This window comes from Carlito syrichta, unplaced genomic scaffold, assembly GCF_000164805.1.
Source record: "Carlito syrichta isolate Samal-C Ts95f unplaced genomic scaffold, Tarsius_syrichta-2.0.1 Scaffold126519, whole genome shotgun sequence".
Lineage (NCBI taxonomy): Eukaryota > Metazoa > Chordata > Mammalia > Primates > Tarsiidae > Carlito > Carlito syrichta.
In genome coordinates this window covers 22,368-33,447 of record NW_007070615.1, presented here as the reverse complement: position 1 = coordinate 33,447, position 11,080 = coordinate 22,368, and the positions used below count along the sequence as shown (strand labels likewise).

The 11,080-nt window shown below is 45.0% G+C and overlaps 1 protein-coding gene across 1 annotated transcript in view; it reads right to left on the bottom strand.

Annotated features, from left to right (window-relative positions):
* The window catches only part of NRF1 (nuclear respiratory factor 1), a 114,255-nt gene that overhangs the window by 97,371 nt on the left and 5,804 nt on the right, over positions 1 to 11,080 (bottom strand).

Sequence of the window (11,080 nt, the reverse complement as noted above, 5' to 3'; positions counted from 1 at the left end):
ATATATATATATATATACATATATATATATATATATACAGTCACATAATCTTTGACAAAGGAGCAAAGGTAATACAATGATTTAGCAAAGATAGTCTTTTCAATGAATGGTGCTAAAACAAGTGGACATCTACAACAACAAAGTAATCTAGGCTGGGGGCGGTGGCTTATGCCTGTAATCCCAGCAACTTGGTGGGCGAGGTAGAAAGGATGGAAGGATTGCTTGAGCCCAGGAGTTTGAGACCAGTCTAGGCAACCTAGTGAAACTTTGTTGCTATAAAAAAAAATTTAAAAGCCAGGCTTGGTGGCTCAGCCTGTAATCCCGCGCTTTGTGAGGCTGAGGTGAGTGGTTTGCCTGAGCCCGCGGGTTCGAGACCCGCCTGGGCAGCTTGGCGAGACCTCATCTCTACAATAAATCAAAACTTAGCCGGGCGTGGTAGCGCGCGCCTGTAGTTCCGGCTACTCAGAAGGCCGAGGCAGAAGGATCGCCGGAGCCCAGCAGGTCGAGGCTGCGATGGCCAGGCGACAGAGTGAGACTCCAACTCAAAAAAAAAAAAAAAATTTAAAAATTAGGTTGTGCTCGGTAGCTCAACCTGTAATCCCAGCACTTTGGGAGGCTGAGTCGAGTGGATTGCCTGAGTCCATGGGTTCAAGACCAGCCCGGGGAACTAGGCAAGACCTCATCTCTACAATAAAAAATTAGCCGGGCGTGGTAACACGCACCTGTAGTCCCAGCTACTTGGAATGCTGAGGCGGAAGGATCACTAGAGCCCAGCAGGTTGATGCTGGGGTGGCCATGAGTGTGCCACGGCACTCTAGCCTTGGCGACAGAGTGAGACTCTGACTCAAACAAACAAACAAATTAGCCAGGTGAGGTGGCAACGCCTGTAGTCCCAGCTACTTAGGAAGCTGAGGCGGAAGGACAGCCTGAACCCAGGAGGTTGAGGCTATGGTGAGCTGTGATCATGCCACTGCACTCCAGCATGGGTGACAGAGTGAGAACTCACTCAAAAAAAAAAAAAAAAGAAGAAGAAAGAAGAAAGAAATGAATCTAGATGAAGACCTTACACCCTTCACAAAAACTAACTCAAAATGGATCAAACACCTAAATGTAAAATGCAAATCTATAAAACTCCTGTAACACAGAAAGTCTAGATGACCTTAGGTAGAGCAATGACTTTTAAAACACAATGCCAAGGCCAGGCATGGTGACTCAAGCCTAAAATTCCAGCACTTTGGGAGGCCAAAGTGAGAGGATTGCCTGAGCCCACAGGTTCGAGAACAGCCTGGGCAACTTTGTGAGACCTCATCTCTACAATAAATCAAAAAATTAGCTGGTGTGGTAGCACGCACTTGCAGTTTTGGCTACTTGGAAGGCTGAGGGGGAAGGATCACCTGAGCCCAGCAGATCAAGGCTGCAGTGGCCGTGAACGTGCCCTGCACTCTAGCCTGGGTGACGAAGTGAGACTCCAACTCAAAAAAAAAAAGAAAAATGAAAATTTACAGATGGTAAGCAGCATATGAAAAGATATTCAACAGAATATGTCACTGGAGAATTGTAAATTAAAACAATAAGAACATCTATTTGAATGGCTAAAAAAATCCAAAACACTGACAACACCAAAGGCAGTAAGGATGTGGAGCAACAGAAACTCTTCATTGCTGGTGGGAATGCAATATGGCATACCTGCTTTGGAAAATTGTTTGGCAGCTTCTTACAAAACTAAACACACTGTTACCACACAATCTAGCAATCAAACTCCTTGGTATTTACTAAAAGGAGGTGAAAATTCACATCCACACAAAAAACTGCACTCATGTTTAAGGCAACTTTATTCAAAATTGTCAAAATGTGGAAGCAACCAAGACGTCCTTCAGTAGGTGAATGGACAAATAAACTGTGGGACATCCAGACAATGGAATATTATTCAGTGCTAAAAAGAAATGAGGTATGAAGCCATGAAAAGATACAGTTGAAGATTAAATGCATATTGCTAAGTAAAAGAAGTCATTTGAAAAGGCGACATACTGTATGATTCCAACTGTATCGCCTTCCAGAAAAGGCAAGACTATGGGGGCAGTGAAAAGGTCAGTGGTTGCCAAGGATTAGGGCAAGGGAGGAATGCAAAGGTGGAGCACAGAGGATTTTTTAGGGCGGTGAAACGACTGTATGACCCTATAATGGTGGATGTGTGTCATTATACACTTGTTGCAACCCATAGTATGTATAACACCAAGAGGAAACGCGAATGTAAATGATGGACTTTCGGTGTCAGTGACCTGTCAACATGGGTTCGCTGACTGGAACAAATGTCCTATCGCCTTCCCCCTCACCCAGCAGGACGTTGACAGTGGGGAGGACTGCCCCTGTGGAAGGGCAGGGACTAGAGGGCATCTCTGTACCTGTCATTCAAGTTTGCTGCGAACCTAAAACTGCTCCAAAAAACAAAAGTCTTATTTAAAACAAGTTTTTTAAGAAAATTCTGACACATGCTACAACATAAATGAACCCTGAGGATATTCTGCTCACTGAAATAAGCCAAATCAAAAGACATAATGTATGAATCCACTTACATGAGGTACCCTTCAAATTCACAGAGACACAAAGCAGCCTAAGACTTGCCAGGGCATGGAGTTTCAGTTTTGTAGGATAAAAAGAGTTCTGGAGACCAGTTGCAAAATAGTGTGAATGTACTTAATGCTACCTAACCATATGTCTAAAAATGGTTACGGTGGTAAAGTTGTTATGTATATTTTCACAACGAAAAATATTTTTAAAAATTATTCTTAGGCGGGCTTGGTGGCTCAGCCCGTAATCCCGCACTTTGGGAGGCTGAGGTGAGTGGACTACCTGAGTCCACGGGTTCGAGACCCGCCTGGGCAACTTGGCGAGCCCTCATCTCTACAATAAATTTTTTAAAAAATGAGCCGGGTGTGGTAGTGCGCGCCAGTAGTTCCAGTTACTTGGAAGGCTGAGGCGGAAGGATCGCCGGAGCCCAGCAGGTCGAGGCTGCAGTGGCCAGCAGCAGCCACTGCATTCCAGTCTGGGTGACAGAGTGAGATTCCAAATCAAAAAAAAAAAAAAAATTATTCTTTATACCAGTGTAACTTCTGTGCAAATAAGTGACTAATCTTAGAGTTTTGTGGCCAGGCGTGGTAGCTCATGTCTGTAATGTCAGCACTTTGGAAGGCCAAGGTAGCAGGATTGTTTGAGGCCAGGAATTCAAGACCAAGCTGGACAACATGGCAAATCCCTGTTTCTACAAAAAATAATTGCTGGGTGTGGTGGTGCATGCCCATAGACCTAGCTACTTGAGAGGCTGAGGCAGGAGAACTGCTTGAACCCATGAGGTTTTTGCTGTAGTGAGTCATGATGAAGCCACTGCACTCCAGCCTGAGCAACAGAGCAAGACCTTATTTCAAAAAACAAAAAAAAAAACCTTTTAGCATATTATCTGATAGATACTTTGAGAATAAATTCTTGCTGGGAATGGTGGCTTACAGCTATAATCCCAGTACTTTGGGCGGCTGTGGCGAGAGGATTGCCTGAGCCCACGGGTTTGAGACCAAGCTGGGCAACTTGGCGAGACCTCATCTTTACAATAAATCAAAAAATTAGCCAGGCATGGTGGCACATGCCTGTGGTTCCAGCTACTTGGAAGGCTGAGGTGGAAGGATCGCCTGAGTCCAGCAGGTCGAGGCTGCAGTGGCTATGAGTGTGCACTGCACTCCAGCCTGGGCAAAGGGTGAGACTCTGACTCAAAAAAAGAATAAATTCTTGAAGGTGAAATTGCTTGGTCAAAAGACACAGGTATTTTAAATTTCAATGTACATTGAAAAGCTGAGTGTTTCCGAAGTACACAAACATTATCTCTACTTGTATAAACCCACACAAACACACACGTTTGAAATCTGACTATGATGTAACAGTATACAGCACTGCACACTTTATTCTTTAGGTGAATCGTTTCCATGTAGGTGACCCAATTTTTACTATTCTGAGGCTTTTGCAAACATGGTAAAATCTTAACATTTGGAAAATCTGAGTAAAGAGTACATGACAATTCTTTGTACTATTCTTGTATTTTCTAAAAGTCTAAAATTATGGAAAAATTTTAAAAAATCTTACAGAGGAATATCTGATAAGCTGCCCTATGGTTTCTTCCCTATCATATGTTTTGTGTGAGATTCAAAATCTCCCAGGGAATACATCCAAGCCCCTAGATTTGTACTTATCTAAAATGCAATTTAACACATGAAGTAACACAATTAAACATAATATATGGGAGAAAGAAAGACACCATTAAAATGCTATTTTTCCATCCATTTCACTGCTCTAGTCTAAGAGACAAACTGCTTAGAGCATTTTAGAATTCTGGTTACTTCAAAAGTGTTTTTAAATGATTTGGGATTAGGTGGCATCTAACTGCTTTTCAAAGGGATTTGTACGCTCTGCACTTGGCATAATGGATTTCCATTCTTTGCTCCAGAATGCAGTCCACAGCACAAATCGATAGGGCCGTCTGCTTCCCAGGCCTGCTGGTTCTGCCTGTCTCTCTGCATCTCTCCGGAGTCCGTGCTTCAGCTCTCTGACCCCTTTTGTTCAGCACATGCTGTAAAACCAAAGGCAAAGTTCATTCTGGCTTCCTTGAGCTACAGTGGGATATCTGTAAATGATACATTTCTAAAATCCTAAAGGAAGCAACTTGGCTAAAGCCAGGCATGACTGACATGTGCATATTGCTGAAGGTTGCCAGACCCAACTCCTCCAAGTCAATTTCAGTGAAGCACTTTAACTGGGTCAGGGAGGAGTCAGATTCTCCGGATGGCTGAACTAAGATGAACTGCAAACAGGTGAAAACATATTAATCTGCATTTTTAAAAATAGCACAGACTGTTACCCAAATATCCAGAGCCCCTGGACAAGTGACTTAACCTCTAAGCTGCAGTTCTGCCATTATTTTTTATTTAAAAAGTGGGCTGGGCTGGGTGGCTCAGTCTGTAATCCCAGCACCTTTGGAGGCAGAAGCGAGTGGATTGTGAGAGCCTGCGGGTTGGAGACCAGCCGGAACAACTTGGTGAGACTGTGTCTCTACAAAAAATCAAAAATTAGCCAGGTGTGGTAGCGCAGCTGTAGTTCCAGTTACTTGGAAGGCTGAGGCGGAAGGATCACTGGAGCCCAGCAGGTTGACACTGGGGTGGCCATGAATGTGTCGCTGCACTCCAGCCTGGGTGACAGAATGAGGCTCTAACTCAAAAAAAAAAAAAAAAAGTGGCAGTTCCTATCCTCAAAAGGACGAGGTGAGGATTAAGTGAGATGATCCAGATAAAGCAAGGAGCTCCGTGCCCAGCAACAAATGGTCACCCTTAGTTACGAGGATGACGCAGAATTCTTCGTGGCTCCACCCTTCCTGACTCATTACCCAACTCGTTGCACAAGCACTGGGCCTCAACTTCCTCATTTTGTATTAGACATCCATCTCTGAGGATATGATTTTCTTAATTTTGTGCAAGAGATTGAGTCAGGCATCTAAAAAGCCCTATATCAAAGTAACTCCAGCAACTGACTAGACATAAAAAAAGAAATTGTAGGAGACCAAGACCCCTACATAATTTTCTAACAGTGTACCACAGGGAGCAGCAGCAGAGGGACTGACGGTGACTCCTCTGAACAATGTGAAAAGTGAGATGAAAGTACCGGCAACACATATTGACCCGTGGCTCTAAATGCCACATGCAAATAAAAGGCACAGCTGTCTATCACCCAGTGTCAGCGATGTTCAAATCAGTCAAACACTTCGTTGAAAAGATCATTCCTGACCAGGCAGGGTGGCTCACGCCTATAACCCCAGTACTTTGGGAGGCTGAGACGAGACAATAGCTTTGAGTCCAGGAGTTCAAGACCAACCTGGGCATCACAGTGACACCTCATCTCCATAAAAAATATAAAAAGGCCAGGTGCAGGGCTTAAATCTGTCATCCCAGCACTTTGGAAGACCAGGACGAGAGGATTGCCTGAGCCCAGAAGTTTGCGAGCTGCCTGAGCCCAGAAGTTTGCGAGCAGCCTGAGCAACTTGGTGAGACTTCATCTCTACAACATAGCAACCAAAAATGAGCCGGGCATGGTAGCATGCGCCTATAGTTCCAGCTACTTAGAAGGCTAGGCAGATCACCTGAGCATGCCACTGCACTCCAGCCTGGGGGAAAGAGTGACTCTGACTCAAAAAAATATATATATTGGGAGGTTGAAGTGGGAGATCTCCTGAGCCCATGAGGTTGAGGCTGCAGTGAGCTGTGATCATGCCACTCATGCCACTGCACTCCAGCCTGGGCAGCAGAGTGAGACCCCAAAACACACACACACACACACACACACACACATACACACCCATTCCCCAAAACAATAACATGATTACAATTTTACTAAAACCTCTTCCTTAGCCTAGATGGTCACCAAAGGTCCTTCTTTATTATGTACACCACAAGAGGTTGAGGAAGTGGGCAATTTGGTACAGGAGTTCCTGCTTTTGCCCTTCCAGACCACTAAAGGTGGGAATGAAAGATAGTAGAAGCAAAAAAACTGTCCTGGCCCAGAGCACCCAGGTACTCAGCTACACCTCAGGAGTACTGGAATTTGGAGGAAATATCCAAGGGAGTTAAATTTAGTCAAATCTGTACATAATGTATAAGATTAAAATGTAGAGTGTTTTAAAAATCAATGTACAAAGAAGAGCAGGCCAGGAAATCTAATCAAATTCTGTGAAAGGAGGCATTAGTCTAATCAATAGCATTATCATACCAAAAGGAAGTCAGCCAGCACTGCCTGAGGGCAAACCTCAGACCAGGCCTGTGTCTACCTTCCAAACCAGGACAAAAAACCCAGGGGGCTCAGCTTACATGCTTGGACATGTCCAGAATCTAAACTAGGATAGAAGATTCACTCAACAAAATATCATTTCTTTAAAAAGTCTAAGGTCAACTATAGGACTTGCTTCTTGGGGAACACTAGGGTGGTGAATAGAAATCTCACCACATCAGGAACAATGAAAAACAACCGCAAAGCCGGGCTCGGTGGCTCAGCCTGTAATCCCGTGCCTTTGGGAGGCTGAGGTGAGTGGATTGCCTGAGCCCGCGGGTTCGAGACCCGCCTGGGCAGCGAGACCTCATCTCTACAATAAATCAAAAAATCAGCTGGGCATGGTAGCGCATGCCTGTAATTCCGGCTACTCGGAAGGCTGAGGCGGAAGGATCGCCGGAGCCCAGCAGGTCGAGGCTGCGGTGGCCGGGAGCAGCCACTGCACTCCAGTCTGGGCGACAGAGTGAGACTCCAACTCAAAAAAAAGAAAAAGAAAAACAACCGCAGAATTAAAGTCAGAGTGAAAGAGAAGCAAAGTCAAATGTGGCTTAAATTTGAGTAAAAACAGAGCTTAGAAAAGAAAAATCAACAGTACCCCACAATATCATAATAAAAAAATATTGATTAAAAAAAAAAAAGCCAGGCTTGGTGGCTCAGCCTGTAATCCCGTGCCTTGGGAGGCTGAGGTGAGTGGATTGCCCGAGTCCACAGGTTCGAGACCCACCTGGGCAATTTGGCGAGACCTCATCTCTACAGTAAATCAAAAAATTATCTGGAGTGGAGCCACTGCACTCCAGTCTGGACAGAGTGAGTCTCCAACTCAAAAAAAGAAAAGAAAAGAAAAGAAAAATCAATTGGGTTCAGGTGGCCCAACTGGTAATCCCAGCACTTTGGGAGGCTGAGGTGAGTGGTTTGCCAGAGCCCGTGGGTTTGAGACCAGCCTGGGCAACTTGGCAAGACCTCGTCTCTACAATAAATAAAAAATTTGCCGGGCATGGTAGCACATGCCTGTAGTTCCAGCTACTTGGAAGGCTGAGGTGGAAGGATCACCTGGCCCAGCAGGTTGATGCCAGGGTGGCCGTGAGCATGCCACTGCACTCCGCCCTGGGCGACACAGTGAGACTCCAACTAAAAAAAAAAAAAAAAAAAGGAGAAGAAAGAAAAATCTCGGCTGGGCACGGTGGTTCAAGCCTGTAATCCCAGCATTCTGGGAGGAGGCTGAGGCGAGAGAATTGCCTGAGACCAGCCTGGGCAATTTGATGAGACCTCATCTCTACAATAAAAAAATTAGCTGAGCATGGCGGCACACACCTGTAGTTCCAGCTAATTGGAAGGCGGAGGCGGAAAGATCACCTGAATCCAGTGGGTGGAGTCTACAGTGGCCATAAGTGGGCCACTGCACTCCAGCCTGGGCGACAGAGTGAGACTCTGATTCAAAAAAAAGAAAAGAAGAATCCATTTGACCTAGGGACAGTGTCTTTCAAATAGCCCACAAGTGACATCAGACACATAGAGGAAAAAAAAAAAAATCCTCCCACACCACTGGGCTCTACGGTGGAGGAAAAAAAAGTCATAGTCATGTATGCAATTATTGTTTTCCATTTCCAGACTTCAACTACAAAGCAAAATACAGAAAATTAAATGTGACATAAAACAACATAAAAGTTACGAAGCATTACATCTAAAAGCAAAGACATAGATGACAAAAATGAGGAGGCAGGAGGGGCAGAGAGGGAGAAAAGACCAGGGTAGTAACATCATCCTATCCTGTGGTACGGGAGGGAGGAGACGCTATCAAAAGTAGGTGGAAGAACAGCCTGGGCAACTTAGCAAGACCTCATCTCTACAATAACTCAAAAAAATTAGCCGGGCATGGTAGCGCACACCTGTAGTTCTGGCTACGTGGAAGGCTGCGGCAGGATCGCCTGAGGTCCTGAGCAGGTCAACGCTGGGGTAGCCGTGAGCCATGCATGCCACTGCACTCCAGGTTGGGCGACAGAGTGCAAAAAAAAGAAAATAAAAAGAGTAGATGGGAGAATGTGATATTACAATGTAACTATCAAAAATAGAAAGGAAAGGAAAAGAATCCTGGAAGGTAATCCTTGTCTTTCATGGAAAGGAGTCAATAACGCCTATTTGATAAACCAAGAAACAATGGTATAGGCATAGGCATATTAGTGAGAGTTACAGAGGCATTACTGTTGATAACACTACAAACAAAACAGTTAATCACCTCTGAAAAGTGGGACTGGGACAGCAAGAATGTGGCGAAAGGCCATTGATTTTTGTTATAAGGCCTTCTATTTGACCTTTTATCACATGAATGCATTACTTTGACTTTAACAAAATAAGCATTAAAAACAAATAACTATAATATAATCTTCCAAACTGATCCCTTTGAAAAATAAAACTAAATGACATGCTAGAGCAAACTGTCACTAGAAAAATCAAACTCCCTTCTTATGCAAAGAAGCAAGAGAACAGCACAAGTCAAGCTTGGAAATAGCTTTGGCCGGGCGCACTTTAGGAGGCAGAGGCAAGAGGAGTGCCTGAACCCAGGGGTTCGAGATCAGTCTGGGCAACTTGGCAAGACCTCATCTTTACAATAAATCAAAAAATCAGCCAGGTGAGGCGGTGTGCGCCTGAGGTTCCAGCTATCTAGAAGGCTGAGGAGGATCACTTGAGCTCAGCAGGTTGAGGCCACAGTGGCCATGAGTGTGCTACTACACTCTAGCCCAAGTGACAGAGTGATACTCTGACTAAAATAAAAAATAAAAAAAAAAATAGGAAATAAAGCCGGGCTCGGTGGCTCAGCCTGTAATCCTAGCACTTTGGGAGGCTGAGGTGAGAGGACTGCCTGAGCCCGTGGGTTCGAGACCCACCTGGGCAACTTGGCGAGACCTCATCTCTATAATAAATTTTTAAAAATCAGCTAGGCATGGTAGCACATGCCTGTAATTCCGGCTACTTGAAAGGCTGAGGTGGAAGGATCGCCGGAGCCCAGCAGGTTGAGCAACAGAGTGACTCCAACTCAAAAAAACAGTCTGTGCAACAGAGTGACTCCAACTCAAAAAAAAAAAAAAATAGGAAATAGCTTTACTATTAGGAAGATGAACTTCTTAATTGAGAGCATCTAAAACTAACAAAATCTTATGACTGTAATTAAATACTTTTCATTCCAATGTCATCTAAAACTTTAATAATGATGCCTTTACATAACACATAAGAAAAACATGCTTTACCACACAACTTCATAAAGACTTAAGGATGAGTGGAAGGTTTTATGAAACAACACAGCAAGCTCACGGAAGGCTGAGCTTGGGCCCACAAAGTCTCTTTAAATAGTATCTATCATAATTTGCCCCTTAATAAATGCTTGGGGGTAACTGGCTACACATTTTAATGATTAAAGCTAAGCCCAGGTAGGTGCCGTCTCCATACTTCCCCACAAGGTCATGCTAGCTGGTGCGCTTGCGCACGCGCTCTCCTCCAAGCTCTCACTCCCATACTCGTCCTGAGCTGCACTGGACCCAGCTTTGAGCTTGTCTGCCATCGTGTGTTCCAGACCTGCCTGACAATATCCTGTGAGGTTCAGCCTAGGGAGACTGGAAGAGGAGAGAAGCGGCTGCTTGCTGTTTTCATTCCTAACAGCACTGCTCCAGCAAGAGGACAGCTGTACCTCCCAGCTCCAGCTGTGCCCTCCCCTCCAGTGGGTGAGCACCAGTTGCACGGCATCCCACTCGGAGGCCCGACTGCCAGCTGTGGGGGCCTCTCTAAGCTTCTAGGTTCTTCTCTTCTGTTCCCCCAGCCCTAAGAGTAGCCGAGCTTCCTGTCTGAATCACCTGTGTCTTTCTCACTCTCTCAGTCTCCTAATACCTGTGCACCCAGGTCCCAGAATTCAATTCTCTAACACACCACACAAGGACTCTAGGCCCTGAACAGGGGAAACTATGAGCCTCATCTGAATTCCTCCTGAGTCCCAGCCGGCAGCAACCCAGACTTCTTATAGCCCTGATAAGGAAGTAAACCTCAGGCCACTGTTTTTTTTGGGTTTTTTTTGAGTTGGAGTCTCACTCTGTCGCCCAGACTGGAGTGGAGTGGCCTTTTTTGGCCCCCCCTGTATTGCAATGTTGTAATAATACAAATTATCTCAATCTGTAATCCGAGCATTTTGGGAGGCCGAGGCGAGTGGATTGACCGACCCCATGGGTTTGAGACCATCCCA